Source organism: Micromys minutus, assembly GCF_963924665.1.
Source record: "Micromys minutus genome assembly, chromosome: 3".
NCBI lineage: Eukaryota > Metazoa > Chordata > Mammalia > Rodentia > Muridae > Micromys > Micromys minutus.
The window spans coordinates 33391633-33414899 of NC_137972.1; the positions used below are offsets into that span (position 1 = coordinate 33391633).

Below are 23267 nucleotides of genomic sequence, written 5' to 3' on the forward strand. Positions count from 1 at the left end.
TTAAGACTTTGGCAAATTCAAGTGTATCCTTATGGACAGTCCTTGGCCAAGCCACCCAGCAAACCTCTTACTCATGATAACCATTCCAATGCAAAACCAGCTGGGAAGGAAACTATTACTAAGGAGGAGGGACTAGCCAGCATGATCATAATAGGCAGATGGAGTTCACCTGAGGCTAAAAGAAACAAGCAAAAAAGGTTCTAACCTCAAAAGTGGGCATGCCGAAAATCCTGAAAGAGCCAAAGGAAAGAATCACAGCTATTAAAAAGTTAAACAATGAAATAGAGAAGAAGTAAAGAAACAAGAATGCAGGATGTAAAAAGTCTCAATTAGAAACCAGCAAGTATAGACTGCCATTTTGGATTCATTAATAAAACCTCAATATCGACTTAATCTGACATAATTAAAGGCAAAAATGAGTGAATTGGAAGTCAGTTCTGAGGGATGCAACCCAGAGGGACAACATAAAAGAATAAAAGAACAATTAAGAGACATGTGGACAAAGAGAATCTGCAAGGCTCAAAGTTCTTCAGTGGGGGAACAGGAATGCATAAGAAACAATATTTGATAAGATACCAAAGACACATTTTCTCATAATTGAGAAAAAGTCCTAGAATTGAAAAATAACCATGCCTGATATGTGAAAATAAATCCCCATAGGCAGAGGTGTGATAGTGTGTGCCTTCAGTCCTTATGCTGGGAAGTCAGAGGCATTGGCTCTGTGTGAGTCCCAGGCCAGCCTAGTCTACACAGTGAGACCCTATTTAAAAACATGTCCTAGTGGCACTTCAGAACCTCAAAAGTACATTCCTAGCAGGTGCCTAGAGAGGCTAGACAGATTTTCTCCCGAGAAAGACAGCTAGACTGTCAGCAAGACCAACTGCCAAAGGTCTCAGAGGAGAACCTTGGAAGTTCGTGCGTCAGCCAGTGAGTCTGTGCTCGGTGCTGCCATCACGCAGCGGAAGCAATGCAGTGAAAGCTTTTTTGTTATACAAAAGGAAGAAAGTTCAATATGCACTGACACTCCCTGAGAGAAAGTCTACAGGGCAGCTGGGGTTGGCTATGGTTTGAGTGTGACCTCATGGGTCATGAATAGAAAGCTTGGTCCTCAGTGTTGGGATGTAGGGGCCCTTTAAGAGGCAAGACCTAGTAGAGGGAGCCACCCTCAAAGAGGAAAAATTAGTTTTTCCAGGACCAGAGTTGGTGTCTAGAGAGCAAGCTGGGCCTGAATCTCTCCTTCTTCCTAGCTCAGGCCATTTCTTCCTTTTGCACAGAGCCATCAACCACTCTGAGGTGCGGCCCAGGCTTTTGCACTGGTGACTGAACACAGGAGGCTCCTCTTAGTAATTGTTGGCCTCGAGCTTTGTGAAAACAACAGAGAAAGGACTTATAATAAAATGCCCAGACAGATACCGACTATTAAGTCTAAAAAGATGGAATTAAAATGAAGCTAACCTAGGGCTGGTGATGTGGCTCAGTTGTAAGCAGTAGCTTAGCAGGCAAGAAGCTCTGAGTTCTTTCCCCAGCATAAACCCTTGTCTATAGTCCCAGCAGGAGGATTGGAAGTCTAAGGCTATCCTCAGTGACATAGTGAGTTCAGGGGCAGCCTGGGTTATATGAGACCTTGCTTCAAAAACAAAACAAAGTAAAACAAAGACCAAACCAAACCCAATCAGTCTATCAATCAGTCAATCAATCATCAAACCTTGAGTCTAGATACTGGTGAAATAAAATTACAGGACAGTTGACTCTTAAAAAAAAGAATGAAAAAAGTGAAACTTTATGTATAAAAAACCAAACGAAACAAAAAAAGAAATGCATCCCTTTCATCTGATTGTTGCCCCATAGGAAGGAAGCCTGGCCAGATCTCTGGGTTTTTCAAGTTTTTCCAGGGAAGTCAGAACTTTTATGTGAAATTTCCTGACTTTTGAGAACTTGCAATAACAATATTTAACACACCGAGCTCTTCAGTACTTTGTAGGTTTAATAAAGGTCCAGTCAATTGTTTGCCCTGAAGAAAGTAAACCTTGGTTTTACCTCAGCTCTCCAGTGTCTGTCCCATGAGCAGGAAACTCCTCAGAGTGTAGGTGGTGCTTATATATGAATGGAAAGAAGACATGTAACTAGATCTGTAGGTAGGCACAGCCCAGGGCCTCTTGGGAGAGGACATGTTTTATGGGAGTGGGGTTGACTGGGGCTGAAGATATTTGAATATTTTCATTTTTTTCATGACCTTTCTCTTTAAGAGCTGTGTTCCACGGGGACCTCAATGAAAGAGCTAGAGAAAGGACTGAAGGAACTGAAAGGGTTTGCAACCTCATGGGAAGAACAACATTATCAACCAACCCCCCCCCCGCCCCCCAGAACTCCCAGGGACTAAAACACCAACTACTGAGCACACATGGAGAGACCCATGGCTCCAGTGTAGCAGAGGATAGCATTTTCTGGCATCAATGGGAGGAGAGGCCTTTGGTCCAGCGAGGGCGAGTTTTCCCAGTGTAGGGGAACGCCAAGGCATTGAGGTGGAGAGGGTGGTTGGGAGAGGGAACACCCTCATGGAGACAAGAGAAGGGGGAGGGTGAATGGGAGTGGGAGGAAAGGAGATAAAAGAAAAGAAAGAGCCGTATTCTAGATAAACCCTGCCTTAGTGTCTAAGGACTGTCTCTGAGGCTGAAGGCAGGTTGGTGAATCTTGAATTGCACAGAATGCAATTTATTGAGTGACTTACTGAAGGAAGTGTGCAGTGTGGCCCAGCATGGCAGCAAGGCCAGTTAGCTCTCTGTAATTTCGATCAGGAAGAAGAATACATGGGATGGAGTGGAGGAGCTCAGGACAAAGGAGACAATGTAAATCGGAAGTTCTACAGCTCCTTATGTTTCAGTCACATTTGTGACAGGAGGAGGCCCAGCTGGAAAGCTTCACACATTAGTCTGACTGGAGTCGGCTGGGAAACTTCGGGAAAATCTAGCTAAGAGCTCTCCTAGCCATTAAGACTCAAGATGGCTGCAGTCACGTCAAATTGAATACGAATACACTGGAAGCTGTTCTAAGTTGTGCAGTTTGCCATCTTTGCTCACTCCCTGGGGTGAAGGGTGGGGAAGGAATGAACACTGTCTGGTGACATAGGTGAGGATGCCAGTGAGAAAGGGGAGGAGGAGATGGCTGGGAACACTTAGGAGATCGTGTAGGCCGATTCCCAAGGCACGGTGTCCTGTGTCCAGCCCTTTAATTGGAAACAGTGCTGTCCACAGTGTGGTGACAGTGTGGTAATTCATAGGAATTTCTCAAAAGCCCAAGCCTCTGGCTCTGGGTTTTTCTAACCAGCAGGGTGGCTGTGCTCAAAACAGGTTCAGTTTCTTTGACATCACACCAGATGTGGGTAGGTTCAGGGAATCAGGAGGGTGAGTAAGAGCCTCAGGTTGTAGCTCTGCTCTTGCTATAGGCTCCCCCAGGGGCAGGATTTGCCTCTCGGGACCTGCCTCTCAGGAAAGCTAGATTCCAAAGTCGGCATGTCAGACCCAGTCTCTGAAACTGTCTTCAAAATAAATGGCTCATGATTCAGTGTAGGCGAAGCTATGCAGTCACATGCACCGTGTACTCATGTCCCACAGTGCCTGTAGCAAGAAAATTTACAGAGTTCTCTCAAGTACCCTTCGGTTCATCTTTATCACATGTATATTTCGATGCAGATAACTTAAATGCTCATGCGTTTGTGTTGTTACACCATTTTATGACCCTGAGCATTTAAAAAAGGTCATTTCTTTGAAGCACAAAAAGCAAACTAAAATGACTTTAGCAATTGATTGGCACCCATCAATCTAATGTCATCCTCGAAAGAGGCAAGATGGATTTGGTAAAGACAGATTCTGTGTTGGTTAATTTCAGTTTTCATCTTGACTTTGCTCTTGTGTGACCATGTGACTTGGGCAAAGCCGATTTTTTGGGGGCGGGTATGATAGCATCTGCCTTCTGGAGGGCTGTGAAGATGAAAATAATAATACCTAGCATATAAAACTTGCTCAGTAAGTGTTACAAATTATTACTGTTTTAGTTACTATTGGACAAACACTTGGGACTGTAAAAGGAGGCTTCCAGGTTGGGGATAAAGCTTAGCCTGTCCAGGGGACCTGAACTAGTAGGTTAGGAAGGGAAGCCACTCTCCTGGGGTCTCAGGGTCAGCACACATTTGTCTCTGATTCTTTCTGCCCATTTTCTGGCCTCCGTTCCTGCACAGGCTCTTTCCTCCTGCTTGCTTGGTTTGTGGCCAGCAGCCCCGGCTTCAGTGCCCATCACAACTGGCAGAAACTCATGTGTTAATGAGGGTGCGGGGTGGAGGTGGGGAAGCAGGCTGTGAATATTCCATCTCTGATTTGACTTGCCACCCACCATCTATCTATTCCAGGCCTAGTGACTGGAGGCCTAGGGACTATAGCATATTGTACCACTATGGCAGGGGGATACCTATAACCTCTCCCTTCCACGCGTGGCTGGTTTCTGTAACAGGACTTATTAAGTGCTTATGATGTGCTAGAGAATCAAACAGGTAAGAAACCCCACCCTCAGGAACCATTTTCCATAGGATACCATCAAGCTGACGTGGGATGGTCAGAATGGTTGAGGGAGGAGCAGGAGAGCTTTCCTCAGAACCTGGCCTCTTCTCCTTCCTCCTGCATCCAGCCCTTCCCTCTGCAGTCACTGGCCCTGCCCTGGGGTCCCCTGTCTCTCAAGAACAGCAAGTCTCTTATCTGTACTCTGCAGTTAGTGGTTTGCTGGTTGTCTCCTGGGCAGTTCCGCCATGTCTGGCAGCATCCTGTCCAGCATCTCCCTCCCGGTTTTCTGCTACCGTGAGCTTCACAGCCGTCCTCACAGGCACCGAGCCTTGGGATGCTTGGCTCCATTTATCCAGCCAGCCAGCTGTCCACTGTGTGAATCTGTTCCGGTCTGCTCACATCTGTCTGCTTTTCACAGTCTTGGCACTGTTCCTCCTGGCTTTAGTTTCGCCTTTCCAACCTATCTTATTAGTCAGCCAGATTAATATTCCTGAAATGCACCCTGGTGTTCTCCTTTTCGTCAGTCTTATCTTCCGGGCAGAATGCACTCTCCTTCTGGCATCTCAGAACTTTACTGATATGGCTCTGCCTTTACTCTCTGGATATCGTTCTATATTTCCCATATCCTTTTAATTAAAAAAATACGATTATGGGTATTTTTGTTTGCACGTATGTCTGTTCACCACTAGTGTGCCTGGTACTCTAGGAAGTGAGAAGTGGTTTATGGCCCTTCCCTGGCCTGGACATTTTAAAAGGCTGTGATCTGCCATGTGGGTGCTGGAGAGTGAATGAGGATCCACTGTGAGAATAGCCAGCGCTTCTAACTATGAGCTAACTCAGCTCAGTTTCCATCTTCTTGATGGCTGTGCTAGAGGATTCAGAATGAGCCGTGACTCCCAGGCTTCTTGCCTTTGGGTGTCTATCCAGAACCACATCCCATTCCTCTTCTTCCATTCTCCTGAGGACTTGGCTCATCTTTCTGATTGGCTCAGCCAGATTGTGGCCCATTTTTGCCTTCTTCCTTTGAGGCCTTCCAGCTCCCTTATCCCGTCTCTACTCCTTACCATTTGTTAACTTCTTTGTCAGTTTCAGAGGGTAACTATCAGGATGGGCTTGGGGTTCAGGGAACACTCTATCCTGACCTTGCCAAGCCACCCCAGGTAAGTACAAAAGCTAGGCAGAACTAGAACCTCCCTGTTCTCAACTGGCTTCAAGCTAACTTCCCAGTGTCTGCTTCAAACAAGTGCCACCCGTGCTCTGTCTGCACCAAACACCTGCACTTGCTTTGGGTCCTTGAAAGTGGGAGGCCCAGCCATCTTTAAGTTCTTCCTACATAGTGTGCAAGTGAAGGGTTGCAAAACTATGGCCAGATGGAGACTCTTTGGAGCCAGCTGTATAACTGGAGGGATAAGTGGACGATGAATGCCATAGTGCGCAGCTTCCCTTGAGAGTCTCTTTGCCCCCTCCTCTTCTCCGTGAAGGTGAAATATAACTTTTCTTTCTTCATGACTGGCTGCTTTAGAACAGTGTTGAGGATTCCAGAACTCCTTCATTTCCCATCTCAGGCCCTGTGTGAGAAATGTGCCGATCTGCAGACACCCCTAAGGCTGGACCACTGATGTGAGCTGAAGCGTGGACTTTACCTGTTACCTTCACAAGGCTGCTCATGTCAGAGCTCAGTATCCTCCAGAGACTGGTTCTCAGACCCACCTCCCCCTGCCATGGATGCTCAAGCCATGCTATATCAAGCCTGGGATAGGATGTACAGACAACATAGGTTCATCTTCTAGTATAGTGTAGATCGTCTCTACATAACATACACTACCCAACACAATACAAGCACTGTGTCAATAGCTGCTGTGTCATGGGGAATGATACTGAAGAAAAAGAAGCGTGCACACATTCAGTATAGACAGGGCCAGCACAGCCTATGTGCATCTTTGGTCTGTAGTTAGCTAAATCCAGGGGCATGGGACCTCTATATACAAAGGGCTGCTGTGAGCATTTCAGAGGTACCTAGAATACCAGACTGAGTCTTTTGTTGAAATATCATCTCTAGTACCTCCCTGCAAGTATCACTTCTCTCTGCTTGGCCAGGTTCTCTTGGGACTAGACTTTAGATTAGCTATCTTGGCTTTTAGGAACCTCTCCAGACCTCATTTGATTAGGCTGTCCTCCACAGGGCCACAGTGACACTCTACTTGCCCCAACCCCAGGCTTCTTTTGCCTGCATGGGAATTGTACTGTCTCCCTAATGCCTGTACCATACTGGACACATGGTAGGCACCTAATACAGACATGTTCAAAGAATGCATGAGGTGTAGGTATTTCAGGAACAGGTGGGTGGTGGGAGAAGCAGGTCCTAAGTGGTATGCATGGGTCAGCATCTGCCACAGAACTGTCTTTGACGGCTGCTGAGCCCCAGTGGCATTCAGTCCCAGGTGCTTCTTGCTTTTTCTTCTGGTATTCTTTGGGGGTCAGCTGGGCAGCTCTGTTGATCTGGGTTGGGCTGGCTTGCATGCTGAGCTCAGTTCTTTTTGCTAAGGTAAGCAGAGCTCCACAGGTTATGCTGAGACAACCTCTAGTGATGGCTTGGTCCAAGGATGAATGGACACATGGCCTCCAGGGGAACCAGATGGTCATAGGCACACCACATTCTATTTAGCAAAGGCTAGCTCCCATTCAATAGCAGGGAGTGAAACTTACATGGCAAAACTTGGGGTACAAAGAGGGATTGAAGGAGTTATTCTTTCTTGGAAGCACCCCTTCACCCAAGGCATTGATCGGAAGGCCTGGGCTGGGGCTCACTACTCCAGGAGCCTTGTGAAATGACAGCTGTCTCCTGAGTGGCATTCACTTTATCGTTTCATGGAGTGGGATCCAGCATCCTCTCAAACTGGGGAAGGGTTACAAACTGTAAAGGGCCATGGCAGGAAGAGCTAGCTAGATTGCTCTCCTGAAGTCCCTGGGCCAACAGTACTGGCAGGGATGTGGGCAGTGGAGAGAGGGTGTGTGGTGAGACCAAAAGCATGTCCACTGGCCTGGCATCCCAGGCTCCCAACAGCTTAGGTTCCCTGGTAACTGGGAGCTCTTTGGGCTCTCATAAAGAATAGGTGTAATGAGTTTCAAAAAGCATCGCACATTGGGTGGTTGTAGATTATCATCACAAATCGTTACCACCTTGGCCATAGTGGCTATTTGACAAGTCTGGTTACAGCAGATACCCTGTCCTTTCTCTAGATGACAAGTCTAGGAACAAACTGGCTTGTGAAGATAATCCTGTGGTCTAAGAAAAGAACAGGGAAGATACCCCGAGGGTTCTTCTGCATAAACCCCGGAGAGGGGCTCTACCTGCATAACTTCTGTGACTGTACCCCATGTTCTTCCAGGCTCATCTAGCCAGTGGATGGAAATGTACTTGCTCATCAGGGGTAGTTTCTCTTTCCAGGGATGCTGGTGAGACAGGCATTACTACCCTTCTGAAAGTTTATGGTCCTTGGTGATTAGCAATGACTTCTCAGCAGTGAAAACAGGGAGCTCAATTGGCCATTGGGGTTAAGCTGGACCCACAGGCCTTTCTCCTACTGGCTTTGGTGGACAGGAATTAACAACACTGCTAACCAGCTCTGGCTCTGGACAATGCTTGGGAATGGAAGGCAGGGCTTGAGGCTAATCCCCTCAGACACAGAGAAGGCAGTTTTTGGTCTGTTTGTTTGTTTTGTTTTTGAAAGATCTGTCAGGACTGGAAGCAGAACCCTAGTGTAGTGGATTATGGGTTCTCAGGGTCTGGGCCACTTCTCAGTGTAGTGGCCTCTGGTTGGGCCCATGTCATCTGAGGCCATGTTCCTTTCTCCACAAACCATCACATATCTCCAGAGGCTGGCCCTTGGATGGCCTTGTGGAAACACCTGGGCCCAAATGTGGCCAGTTCCCGAGGCACAAAAGGAAGTTCCTGAATGCTTCTCATTGAGAGCACACTGTTATTTTTCTCTTCCCTCTTGCATGAGTCATTTTGTCTGGAATCTTCCCAGCAAGGGTTCAACTGGTTAATTAATACTGTTCCTGAAGTCAGGGGAATCTGCCTCATCCATCAAAGTAGCTGAACCTTGAAGGGGTAGAGAGGTGTAGTCCTGGGTTTACCAGACCTGAGTTCACAGTATGACTTACAGCATTTAAAAATTTTAGAGCCCCGTGGCCTTGGGGAAGTCATAACAGAACTTCCCATCGAGCTTAGCCACAGCTCCTTAGGGCTTGTAGTGAGCTTTTAAGGTATGATGTGTATGAACTGCCCAGAAGATGGGCCTAGGGATAGACTGGTCATTATGACTTGCCTTTATGACTCTCCACCCTAGTCCCTGATGGCTGCCCTGACTCCACTGTCCTGCTCTTGACTTCTCTGGAAGAGGAATCCACCTCTAGAAAGGTGATTTTGTTGTTGTTTTTGACGGGGTTTTACTGGGGTCCCTGCAACTCTCAGTGTAGACCAGGCTGGCCTCAAACTCACAGACATCTGCTTGCTTTTGCCTCTGGAATGCTGGGATTAAAGGTGTGTGCCTCTACATCTGGCCTGGGTGTTTTATTTAATTAAACAGATTAATTAATTATATATATTTATATCTGATTAGCAATTGTATGGGTGAGGAGCAAAAGTGAGGGTATGTTTTTTGTAAGTTGTTTCTGAACTTCATCTTTGTCTTGAAAATGGAAGTTTTATTTTTCTTGTGGTAGGGAAACCTATAACAACATAATCAAGGCCTGGCAAAGACTTGATACCTTATAAGAAGAAGCTAGATTAAAGTTATAGCCCAAACAGTTCTAGTCTTACTGGCCTATGGCTACAAAGGCTTCATAGGGGAATTTTGGTGCCTTTTCCTCAACCAGGGAGTGAATGTGGGGTTTAGAAGGACTGTTTCCTTCCTCCTTCTTCCTCTCTTACTTCCTTTCAGCCCTTCTGCTTCCTTCCCTCCATACACAAAGTGTCTCTGGGTATCACAGGTTGGTTTAGAACTTGTGATCCTTTTGCCTTCTGAGTGCTGGAATTCCAGCATGTACCATCACTCCTGGCTAGGATGACCCAATCTGGATCACCTTTCTTCATATTAGGTACTTGTCTAGGCATCGTGTGCTCTTCTTCTGGAAAAAGGGTTGGCTCTATAATGATCAGGGATTTGCTCAGTGCCCCTTGACCTTTCCAACAGACTATAGCCAGTAGTGGGTGCCATTAGTTTTTATGCCTTAGCTATAGTCCTTGCTAACTATATATTCCCTATTCTGGAGTCTGTGTAGGGCTTCAGTGGCATATCATCCATTCATTTCCCCAGTAAGCCAGCCCCTAGCAATAGCTCTCATTCAGAAGAGCAAATGTAAGACAGTCAGACAGAATGGAACAGGAAGTACAGAGGACATTAGGATCTGTTGTCACTGTGTTCTTACTAGAGCAGACTGTACCGGGAAACCCACACTGGTGCTGGGGAGAAATGAGGGAAGGCCAGGGAAGAGGGAGGGGAGGCCCGGGAGGAGGGAGGTAATGGCCATGAGCTAAGTGCTGGTGGTAGGCTTCTTGGCTGGCAGGTGATTCCGGTAAGCTGCTGAGCATCTAACCCAATTTAGACCAAATGCAGCATAGAGGTTTGTTGAGACACTGTCCACTTGGCTAACATACAGTAGGTTCTTAATGAGGGATGGACTTTTTCACTTTCTGTGGAATCTAAGGTCCACAGCTTGGGGGCCAGAAAAGCCTCACTGACCCACTGACCTAGAACAGTAAGGTTCTAAGACATTTGCATGAAGTCTTATAAAGACTTGCTACTTAAGCAGGAAGCATAAAGATCAGATCGCTGCACAGTTCTGCCAAGTAACAAGCTAACACTTGGGAGGTCCCCCTTCCCCCACTTCAGTTCAGGAAATAGGAGCTTGGCAAAGAATTCCATATTGTGTGAAAAGGACACATAGATTTATGTCGAGGTGTTGAGTACTCTGAGTACCCCTGGGAATGACTTCATTCCAGCCTGACCCTTCTAATCCACTAGAGCATTGGGAGAAATGTCTGGAAGAGGTGAGTCATAAGCACTTCTTCTTTGATTGATCTTGGGTGATGATTGCAGTTACTGAGCATGCAAACATAGTTTACACTATTTGAAGGCGGTATGCTTTTGGTTTGTTTAGAGACAAGGTCTCAGGTGGCTCTCACTGGCCTCAGATTTGTTATGTAGTTGAGGATGATCTTGAACTTCTGATCCCTTGCTGTCACGTCCCAAAGCACTAGGATTACAGTGTGCACTGGGGATCATGCTAGCAGGCAGTTTACCAGATGAGCTACACCCCCAGATAGAGGGGCTTCTAATAAAGTAATAACCACTAAAACGACTCACTGTGGGAGAAATAAACAAAGTCAATGGTGGGGGCAGAGTAACCTCCCGAGTGCTAGTTTCCTGCTTGGGTAGCAACTCTTCATAAGACTTCAGGCAAATGGCTTTACTGTTCTAGGTCAGTGAGCCAAGGGGCTGCTTTTCTGGGCCTGAAGCTGTGGACCTTAGATTACACAGAAAGTAGAGAAGTTCATCTCCCATTAATATCTCCTTCAACGGTCCCATTAAAACTGAGGTAGGATTTCACCAGAGTTCACTCTACAAAAGTGTATTAGGCTTCCCAGGGAGCATTGGGTGAAGACTTATGGGCAGGCACATGGGTGGCCTTGAAACAGTCTCACTGAAAGGTTTGCATCCAGCATGGATGACTCCACAATAGCTGTGTAGATGGAGACCCTTCCCCTAGTCCTTCTCAGCCTAAATACTCAGTGCTTCTCACCCTTCCTAATGCTGTGACCCTTGAATACAGTTCCTCGTGTTGGTGACCTCTGACCATAAAATTATTTTACTTTATAACTGTAATTGTGCTACTTTTATGAACCACAGTGTAACTGTCTGATATGCACTTATCTGATATGTGATCCCCTTTTTGGGGTGATCCCTCAAAAGGGGTTGCCACCCACAGGTTGAGAAACGCTGCTCTAGCCTCTCCCAGAGGCCATATGCAATTAGGGCAAAATTGTTTCTAACTGGTTGAGAGGAGTGGTTGGATACTCTGAGGGGGGTCTCACAGCCCTCCCCACCCCTCCCATGAAAGAACATCAACAGTCAACAAACCCACTGTGATGATCTTTTGCAAGTGTGCCCAGCTTAACCCAAGAAAATGGTGGCAGTTTGGCTCAAACTCTAGTCCTGTACAATAATAATAAACATGCCAAAAGGATTAAACCCATGTGTATATCTTTGCTGTTTAGGGAACTCGTTCATATATATGTAGGTACATATCTATATGTGTATACCACATGCTCATATACATAGAAAACCCAGTTTAAAATTTTGCCACAATGATTCCTTGCAGTATGGCGGGAACAAACAGAACTCTGTCATGGGTGAGGATGAGTGTGTCTCATGTGTTTTGAATGTTCCTCCCGAGGTTCATGTATTAAAACCTTGGTGGGTCACCAGCCTTCGGTACTCTTGGAAAGTGGCAGAACCTTTAGGGAAATGGGGCTTATGAAGGGAAAGCATGGTCGAGACATCAGGCCTCTGGACATTCCTGGTTCTATTTCCCTTCTTGATTCCACATAGTTTGGAGGAGTTTCCTCTCCTGCATACCCCTTCCCCACCGTATGCTTCCTTGCCCTCGGTGACTCAAAGCTGTGGGCCAAGTGGCCATGCACTGAGACCTTAAAATCCAGTGCTGAAGTAAACCTTTCCTCTTTTTAAATGGATTTGTCTCAGATATTTGTTACCATAACAGAAAGCCATATTAGCAAGCCTTACCAGACTGTGGTATTCTGGTCTCAGCTCTGAGGCTTTTAACCCACCATAGGCTGCGAGACAGCTCTAATGATTTTGTAATGTTTTCCCAAGGCTTATCCTTAAAGTTGCTGAGTTGGAGTTTGAGGAAGCTTATCTGGACCTCCTTTATTACGTCTGTTCCCAGAGACTGAGAGAGTCCCCCGAAGACTTTATTTTGAGGGTTCACTGATGGGCAGTAAGATTTGGTAATGGTGGATGAATGAGTGTGATTGATGTGAACCATAAGTGGGACCTGCTCAAATAATGAGGCGCCATTTGCTCACCTCAGAACTCTAACCTGCATCCCTGTTGTGGAATGAATTGGGGTTCCCTTTGAGAATCACTGTGGACTTTTACAGTGCCCCAAAGAAAACACAACATACACACTACACACACCACATACACAGACACACAGGCAATATACACACCACACAGAGAGACACACAGGCACTACACACACCACACACACAGACACACAAGGACTACACACACCACACACACAGACACACAAACACCATGCACACCACACATATACTATACACACACTCATACCACATACAGAGAGACACACATAGAGAAATGCACACTGACACGTACACACATACACATAGACACATTCATACTGACACAGACACAGACCAAGACACACACACACACACACACACACACACAGAGAGAGAGAGAGAGAGAGAGAGAGAGAGAGAGAGAGAGAGAGAGAGAAACCAGAGAGAGGCAGAGAGACAGAGAGACACACAGAGAGAGACAGAGAGAGACAGAGAGACAGACAGAGAGAGAGAGAGAGAGAGAGAGAGAGAGAGAGAGAGAGAGAGAGAGCGAGGGAACTAGATCCTTCTTGTTTCTCCTTCTACCCTTTCTAAAAGCCAATTGGGAAGAAAGTGCACATTTGCCAGCAGGAGAGAATGAGGTCATGGCTCATAATTCATGTGGCTTTCAGAAACATAAATCATGCAGCCTGCTGTAGCGGCTTTCCATTCCATAGCAAGCCTCTGGGAGCAATAGCTACAATATGCATAGGGTGTTCAGACCCCACCGTGAGCTTGGCTATCCTTCCAAGCAACATCCTCATCAGGAGGTCAAGGAAACCCATCCTTCCTCCTATTACTGTCAGGTGAATGCACACCAGAGGCAACTTGGAGACAGCTCTGAGGCAGTGGGGAACCACTCTGCTTCGGTTTCCTAGAGTTGTAAGTGAAGCTTCCTGCACACTAAGCACATTTGAATGTGTGCTGTCAGGCTGTGCTTTCTTCACAGTCCTTTATCAGGGCCCTCAGAGGAGTTAACTGCCCTACAGTGTTCAGCCATGGCTTTCCCAGGGCCCATTGGTAGTTTGTAAGAGTTGATGCCTCTCCTTGTGTTAGAGGAATAATGTCTGTTGGGAAGAAGCTTTGGAAAATATAAACAAAACAAAAACAAATAAACAAAGCAGAACATGGAACAGGAGTTGGCATGTTCTCTTCCTCAACCCAAATCTGTCCAGGTGCCCAATTTTGTAAATAAAGTTTTATTGAAACAGCTATGTACATTCCTATTTCTGACCGACTGCAGCTGCTGTTGTTCTACAAAGGCTGGTCTAAGGAGTTGCTACACAAGCCTTATGGTCTTTAACGCCTAAGATAGGTTTTTCCTGGCTTCTGGACCAAGTTTGCCAAACCCTGTTAGAGCACATGGATTCCTAGGAAATATCTCCTGAGGTTGACCTATGACCATGACAAAAGGTGGTCATGGCTGACTTCTTGAAGTAGGCTCTTCAGTATTCCCTTCATGTGGAGGCAACATTTAACCACAATCCCATTTCTATAATCATTTTTTTTGTTGTTACTGTTATTTAAAAATATAAGAAACATATTCTAAGGCCACAGAGTATTCTTACTTGACAATGTTTACACATAAGAAAGTATAATGTAGGAGTGTCAGGTTTATTGAAGCAGACCTGTATAGTTATGTCTTTATAGACAATTCTGTGATATATATCATCATATATAAACTTTCTGATTGGATGGATGTTTATAATGTCCCTGAACCCAGGTGAGGGATTATTCCACCTTAAATCATTAATACTGTTTTTTTTTTCTTCTTAAATCAAATCTGTCTCACCTTCCTATCCAATAGGGACTTTTTGAGTCTGTTGTTTGCTGTTGTTCAATTTTTTAAAAATAAGGTCTCATCTAGTCTAGGCTGCTCTCAAACTCACTGTGTAGCTGAGAATAAGCTTAAACTCTTGATTTTCCTGCTTCGACCTTCCAAATGCTGAAATTACAGACATATGCCACCACGCCTGACCAGACTGAGAGTTTTCTGCAGACTGACCTCGGTTGCACGATTCTGTGTCTGCTCTCTCTTTCTCTCTTGTGCACATGTAGCAAGCAGTTAGTAGATTCCTGATGGTGTGCTTTCTTATCCCCTCTCCTCTTAGACTGCGTGCTCCTATTTACAGAGGCTTTCCGCATGGTGCAACGTCCATTACCTTAATCCCCAAGGCTGCTATAGTGAGTGGCTACAGATCCGTTCACTTAAAATGCACATTTATTCTCTTTTAGAGCTGGAAGCCAGGAAGCCAAAATCTCTCACACCAGTGCAAATCTATGTGTTAGCAGAGCTTGCTCCTGTTAGAGGCTCAGGATGAGAGAATCTTTTTTTTTTTAATTGTCTCTTTTTGTTGGTGACTGGCATTCTTTGGCTTATAGCCTCACCAGGAGTCTGTTTTATGGCTGCATTGCCTTCTTTTCTGGGCCAAAGCTCCTTCTTCCTCTGTCCAGTAGAGACTGTGCCACATATATACCTGGGCTCTTGTGCTGCCTCAGGTGAGATCTCGCGTTTGCCTTTCCCTATTGTGAACTAATGGTATAACCAATCACAGTTAACCGGGGTAAGGGCCAAGTCCCCAGGATGGCATTTTGTAGGATGATCTTAGGTGGTCCACAGAGACACAGAGGCCTCAGTGGCTCACACAAAGGGACAGTTCTTTCCTTTTCAGCTTGCCTTCCACCTCTTTGATTACCTAACATAGTCTCTGCTTGCTTCCGGTATGTCTTCAACACTTCTCACCCTTGCCAAGACTCTTATCAAAAAGGAAAGCAGATCTCAGGCTACAGTATCCTAGAGAACTCACTAACCTTGTCTTGTGTTTGCTGCATTTATTTTTACAGCTACCCCCTTTTTCCACCAATGGAAATACTAGAGAGCACCCCATAAAAATGAGCTGGATATGCAACTCAGAGGCAGAACATTTCCCCAGCATCTATGAAGTCCTAGGTTCGATTCCTAGCACTGGAAAACAAGTCGAAAGAGCAATGATTTAAGAACATGAATTAATCCAGGTGTAGTGGTGCATGCCTGTAATCCCAGCACTTGGGAGGCAGAGGTAAGAGAAGCTCTATGAGTTCAAGGCCTGCATAGTGAGTTCTAGGACAGCCCGAGCTACACAGTGAGAGATCCTGTCTTGAAACCCTTTCCCCACAAGTGAACCCAACCAAGCAAACAAGCCATGAATTAAGTATGTATAGGACAAGTCTTAAAGAGATCACCTGATGGCAGCTGTGAGGTCTGTGAAGGATCAGAAGCCCCGAGGCTGGCCATCTCCTCTCTGCTTCTTCCACATAAATCGAGGCCTCCTGAGTCAGAGGCCACAGCTGGATGCTCTCAGCGTTAACGACTTCTCATTTTTTTCTCATTTCAATGCATCTGATCCTTTAGGGACCACTGGGCATCAGAGTCCTGAATATTAATCTCCTGTTGAGATTGATCACAGTCGACTTTAACTCAGGGATTTGGGCAGGAGGAGGTCTGGCTTCTCCCTGCCTGCCCTTTGCCTTTCATTGAACATCAGGAAGTCAGGAAAATCTGATTTCATGGCAGGGACTGGCTATTATTTGGACACAGCACAGATGTTAGGGGAAGCTTTCTCTCCCACCTCATCAGATTTTGATGGAGTCCCTCTGCCGACTGTTTCTTGGTCACAGGATCTAAAGAACTGGATCTCCCTGTTGAATGGTTGTGGGAAGTGGGGATCTCCTATTCCTCATCTCCAAAGATATAGATGAAATGCTAATTCTCAAGTGTGGGGACCATGGGACCATACCACTTTCTCTTGCATGATGACGATGTTCCTAGTTAATATCTTCATCATCATTATAAAAGAACCGGTATTATTTTATAATACTAGCCCCTGCTTCCTTTTGGGGTAGGGGTGAGAAGTGGAGCAGTACGTGTAGATTTTATTACTCAGTGCCCGCCAAATTATGTGCACCCCACTCCTCAGAAAGCTGCAAGCAGATGGGATTTGTTTCAACAGAGCCTCTGTGGTTTATAGGCTTCGATCCTCTGCTTCCCTAAGAAATGATGGAGGTACGGCCAGACTGATGGGTAGCATGTCTGACAGATATTTGAGAAGCTTCTTTGGCACAGGATATAAGACGAGCATCCAAAAGATTCAAGTGTTAGGTGGAGGTAGGCAAGCCGCCTCATGCCGGGACCCTTTTCTCCTCGAACCAGAAAGTTGTCTCCCAAGGCTGTAGCACAGACTCATGGAAAATACTGAACTCCACAAATACCTGTTTTTAATTCTCTCTAGTTTGCAAATGGGAAAACTGCTGACCAGAGATGAACTGGCTTGCTCAAGGTCACAGGACTTGACAGTGCCCTGGCCAAGCTCTGACTGAGTGCAGCCAAGTTTAATGCCAGACTCAACTTTGGCTACTCTAGCACCCAGTGGTGCATTTATTCAGGCTAGAGAAACAGCTTCATCTTGGGGCTGATTCCCTTGGAAGTCTTGGGAGCCCAGTTAAATCCTGGCAGTACCTGGCAGAGCCTGTAAATTCTTTGCTCTTTTTTGGGCCCGTTTTTTTTTACCAATGAAATGGCGGGACAGCCATCTCTTCCTCTTTTGTGGACAGAGTGGCAGTGGCTCTTAACCCACCTGGCTGGGTAAAGACTAATGGAGGAAAAGAACAGATCCTTGTTGAGAGGAAGGAGGGAGAAGAGACAAAATACAAAGTGCTAGCCCTTACAGAGATTCTAAAGGGACCTGCTCACAGAGGGGTACTCTCCTGGTCTCTTGGGCTGCTCCCTGCTGCTCAAAGACAAAGCAGATGCATCTGGGCCTGGGCCCAGGTTGCCAGGGTAACTGCTTCAGCAGCTGCCTGGGACCTTGCAGCTGAGGTCCTTGGTTGCCAGGGAGGCCACAGAGCTAGAGAGAATGGTCAGGGGGCTGCCAGAGGAAAGCTGCATCTCTATGTAAGAGAGGCTGAAGAAAGGGTAGTCATATAACCCTCCCGTGGGGCTGTGGACAACTGAGATGGAAGTGGACCCTGGGAGAATAGCTCTGTGACCAGAGTCATTCTCCACAGGGCAAGCATGATGTCTCCTTCACTGCATCTCTACTATGTGCCAGGTCCTGTGTGAAATGCCTTATGCATGTATCAATTCTCACCATTGACAAGCAGATTTAGAAGCCAGCCAGGCCGGCTGTCCCCATAGCATGTACCCTTTATTCTATATCAGGTCACAGTCCTCTCAGTGCCTGGCATGTTATTTCTTGTCCATACTGGCAACAACCCTACAGGACAGGTAAAGTTACCTGCCCTCTACAGTGATTGGACACCCAAGATTCATAGTATACAACGGGAGAGGAAGGTAGTTTTTAGCGACACTGGCTGGATGAATTGACTGGCCACACCATTTCCTCTGGGGTTGGTAGGAGAGGGCAGGGGACCTGTCAGCATACTTTGCTTTGGGTTGGACAGTGAGGGTATTCATTAACCTGTTGTTCCAGGAGTTTGTGGACCCCACTATCTGTTTTTGTTAGAGCATATGCTCATACATGTGAGTCATGGGATCCAGTCAGTCCCGCCCTTTCTGGGCTTCTGTTTCTATGCAAGGAAATGGGTGTAATGAGTAAATTCTATTGAATCTTAAATGAGCGCTTTCCTAGCAACGCAACAGTCTACACGATGCTTGCCACAAGCCACATGTGCGTCCGAGAGCTTGAGACAGTGGTTCATGTGCTGGAAGAATAAACTTAATTTTAATAAAATTTAAGGCTGGGAATGAGCCAGCAGGTAAAGCACTTGCCATGCAAGCAAGGGTCTGGATCTCCAGAATCGTTGTAAAAGCCAGCAAGCTGTCTACAACTTCACTATGCAGGAGGTGGAGAAGGGGCACCTCTGGAGCAAGTAAGCTGAGCACATTGGCTGTAATGGGGAGCTCTGAGTGCATTGAGGCATCCTGCCCAGTAAATAAGGTGGAGCACAGTCAAGGCATGCGTCACCCTTGGGTCTTCACATGTACCTAATATGTGTGTGGACATGCACACACATATCATACATACATGCAAAAACAACATAAAATGTAAGTAGCCACCCATAGCTAGTGCCCACTGAGTTGGTGCAGAGATCCAGAGGACTTCTCTGGGGTGTTTTTTTGTTTTTTTTTTTTTTTTTGTTTTTTGTTTTCCAACAATACCGGCTGGATGTATGATCTGCACTTCACAAAGGAAACCTGTTCCAGCTCGAAGCTGACTAAGTGAACGAGTTGACCCCAAAGCCTGCTTTGCTGTTCCTCAGACCTGAGGTCCTCAAGAGGGCCTGTCCTCAAAGTCAGAATGTGTTGTGATGGACAGGCCCAGGCCCTGGGCCCAGACATACATCAGTGACAATGGAGTGTAGAGTGGGGACTGGAAACAAGACATGATCTCTGGAAGGGAAAGCAGCAGGACCCCCCCCCCCCCCGGGGAACACACCCTGACCCTATCTGTCCCTTAGTCCCTATGAGCCCTGGTTCTGGGCAAATCTCTTTTCCTAAGTCTCAGCCGATTCATCTATGGAACAGGGCGGTAATACTGACATTGGCTGCTGTCATGATGACCAGGAGAGGTGAACACAGAGGTGAGGTCCACCACCTTGCCATCCTGACTAACTCTGGGGAGCTGAGATTGGGTACAGGGCACACAATCTTGCTGTTTGGGATGTTCAGACCATGAAAGGCCTTTCAGTGCCAGGGGTTTCAGGATGACCTCTTCGTTCTGAAGACGAGGCTCACGGGGCAGATCAGGTGGGGGCTGAGCACTGCATTTAAAACTCTCCTTTCAGCTGGCATTCTGGTGTCTGTCCATGACTCAAGAGGGTATCTGCAGGCTCAGGGCTGAGGCCCTCAGGCAAGCTGGCAGACCTCCCCTGCCAGACCTGTTCACCAGAGCTCAGCTTGGCATCAAGTTCTGGGTAGGGCTAGTGTTTTCTTCTTCTTTCTTATGGAAAATTTCAATCAATAACGAGAGTAAGTAAATCGAGGACAGTCACATGCCCTCCCATGTCAGCCACAGCAGACAACCTTCTAGAGTCAACTCAGTCAGGGCCAGCTCCGCTTGACTTAAAACTTCCATCCTCTGTCCCCCAGCTCAGGGTTATGATGAAGCAAATCTGAGCAGCTGCATGAATGCATGCTTGCTTGCATGTGTGTGTGTCTGTGTACCATGTAGGTTCCAAGGATTGCATTCAGGTTGTCAGGCTTGGTTGCAAGCCCCTTTGCCCGCTGAGACCTCTTATAGGCCCGGCTCTGTATGTTTGTACGAGTTTATGGGACTGAAAATAGGACGAGAACATTTTCTTTTGCAGAAAATAGATACAGCTGGAGATGACCATGTTAAACATTTACAAATTTGTCTTTTATTTTTTCTACTGGACAATATAGTTTTTTGAGGGCTGAAAAGATAATTCAGTGGTTCAGAGCACCATGGGGGCTTACAACCAACTATAGCTCTAGTTCCCAGGGCCCCATTGCTTTCTTCTGACTTCTGTGGGCAGGCAGTAGGCATGCATGTGGTGCACACACATAAATGCAGGCAAAACAAAATTTGAGAAAACTGAGATTCCTTTTTTCTCCTTATAAGCCTAACAAAAATTCTCAAAAATTGATCTTCTTTTTTTTCTATTTCTGGTTTTGGGGTGTTTGTGTTTTGCCTTGCTTTGGTTTTTGTTTGTGTGTTTTGTTTCTTTGTTTTGGCAGAGTTTCACTGTGTGGTCCTGACTGAGCTGGAACTTGCTACACAGGTGAAGCTGGCTTCAAACTCATAGAGGTTTGCCTGCCTTTGTTTCCTAAGTGCTAGGATCAAAGGTGTGCACCATCATGAATCACTTTTTTTTTTTTTAAAGATACTTTGGCCAGACGAATTGAAGATGTGTGTTTATTCAAACACATCCCTTCAGAGGTTTTGTGACTGCTCTCTCGTAGTTGTCCACAATAGGAAGCCCTTAACACAGCCTTCGGTAGATAAGCAAATAAATGAAACAGTCACCTGCACATTGGAATATTATTCTATGATCAAAGAACTGAATTGCCAAGTTGTAAAATGATATGGGAACATTGTGTGTGTGTCGCTGAGAGACAGAGCTGGTTGGGAGGACTGCTCACTGAAAGGGCAAAGCTGTAGACATTCCGGGGAATGTAAGACTGGGGAGGCAGGAAAACACAAGATGGGCACAGGAAGGGGGACAGAAAGGTGATGACTAGGCAAACCACAGGGGACTCTGAGGGCCATGAAACTGTGCTGTCTGGAGCGATAATGGTGACCCTGTCAGTTACAGCCTTGTCTTGTCTGAACCTTCAGACAGACAGAGCACCAAGAGAGAACCCCAAATAAAACATGGGCTCAAAGTGAGAGTCTATTTGGGCTAGTTCTTCTGTGGTAACAAGTGTAGTGGGCCAGCAAAAATATCGTGAAGAGAAACTGTAGAGGGTGGGGAGAGGGAAGCTCTCCCTGTGCCTTCTGTTCAGGCTTTGGGCAAACTTAAATTCACTCCAGTGTTGTTTATTTATTAAGAAAAACTAGAGTTCCTAATCCCATGGGTCTTCTGCTTAGGAGGCTGTAGCTATGACATGGTGCATGGATGACAGTCTTGGTGAGTCTGTGGCCTGGAGAGGGAGCTGGAACATGACTAGGTGGGGAAGCTTCGGATTCTTAGGCACCGAATGCTAGAGACATATGGCCTTTACCCAATAAGCCGTGGGGCTACTGAGAAGTGTATCAGCAGAGTCTGGAGACTCTGTTTTGCTGCATTTATGTATGCTTCCAGAGACCTAGGCTGTAGGGTTGGTCTTGCCTTTTCTCTGAACTTCATGTCCCTGATTGGAGAACTGGAAGCCTGCCCTGAGTGGCCAGGGGCATTGTCTCCAGCCTAGAGGGTCAAAGCCTGTCCCAACTTCCCAACCTCTCTCTCTCTCTGCCCCAATCCCCCTTTGCTATTCTGTCTGGCCATGCCTGCTGTGCTTCGGTTGAATGCTTTCCCTCAGGAGGGTGGGGGTGGGGGTGGAAGAGCATCCACTGCACAAGGCTGTGCATGGAGAACAGCTCCATTCGATTTCATTTGAGTTTTCCCTCTTTGAAATCTTCGAGGAGAAAAGCTAAGGCCCAGCCTGCTCCAAGCAGCCTTGAGGAGGGGACACAGAAATCAGGAGACTGCGCACCAACTCCCCCCGGAGTTACTGAGCAGGGACAGGCTGCAGAGGGGAATGGGAGGGTGGGCTCTGATTACTAGACACCTTGACTTTCAGTTAGTCAGACTCAGAAGGGTCCCTGTGTGCTGTGCTTTGGAGGCTCCAGCTGGCTGTGTGCGTTGGGGGAGGAGTCTCTCCCCCTTCCAGACTGTCTCCTGTCATTACAGTATGATTTATGAGCTTTTCCTCTAAAACATGAGAACACTGGCAAGCCGGCTCTGCCCTGCAGCCTTTCTAATAAGGAGCATCTTGTTATGCAGAGGACACTGGGGGAGGAGAGTGGGCTGCCCTTTGTCTTGTTTTAACATGAGAAACAACAAGCTCTTAGTGGGTTCCAGTCTATTGTGGTGTCCAAAGCTGTACTGTCACCTTCTGATGAACGTGAGTTTGATTCCATAGCCTGATGGTGTCCTCTGAGCCACCACCCCCTCACTTACAGGGGTGAAGTTGGGGATGCTAGCGGTTATCCTCCTTGGGATGCCCCGTGGCTTACACGAGAGAAACACCAACAGAACATGAGCCTTTGACACCACAGCATCATCGAGGTCATTATAGAAGGGAAGGGTCTGGAAGGTGGAGGGGAATATATAAAAGAGAATCTTATGGTCGTGTGTTGATAGAGCATCCGAGTTTCATGTGAGTGACAGGATTTTATCCATTTACACACATGTCCCTAGGCACATGCCTGTGCAGCTGATGACAGTTCATAGAGCATTATGTGACCTTTACCGAGCCTCTGAGCTTAGTCTGCACAAAGCCTCTGTTCATCCTCTGTAGAAACTGATGGTGAGCAAGAATCACCGTCTATGTGTATAAAACCTGATAGTGAGTGAGAGCCACACCAAGTGTGTATGGCAAGTGTGTAACTGTGTATACGTGTATGTAAATGTGGGGCATGTGTATATATGTGTACGTGTGGTATATATATGTGTATACATGTGGTATATGTGTGGTATGTGTGCACGTATTTATGTATGTGTGCTATGTGTATACATGTGGCATGTATGTAAATGTGACATGTGTGTATATGTGTGTGTGCATGCATGGCATGTGTAGCCATATGACTTTTGCCTAAATGTGACTGTGAGGTTGGTGAATAGTGGTTAACTATCTTCCGTGTGGCATGCTGCGTATACACCGTGGTCCTGTGTTTGAACTTTGTGTCTATCTGTATGTTGATTAGCATTGTGTGTTTGTTTGTGAACCCATGTGCTCACTCACATTCAGGGGCTTTGTGGGCTGCACCAAGAAATGTCATAAGCATCGATAGCAATTTTCTGGCAGGTGCTGCTGTCCTGATGGACCTGTTTTGTGCTGAGAATCCATACTCAGAGCTTAGATTTCGTTTGTAGAGACCTCAGATAGGGCTTGCAAAAATGGT

The 23267-nt window shown here is 46.4% G+C and overlaps 1 protein-coding gene across 3 annotated transcripts in view; it reads left to right on the forward strand.

Annotated features, from left to right (window-relative positions):
* Positions 1–23267, forward strand: part of SRGAP3 (SLIT-ROBO Rho GTPase activating protein 3) — a gene marked incomplete at both ends in the record, with an annotated part of 211084 nt that overhangs the window by 81904 nt on the left and 105913 nt on the right. The window lies entirely within an intron of this gene.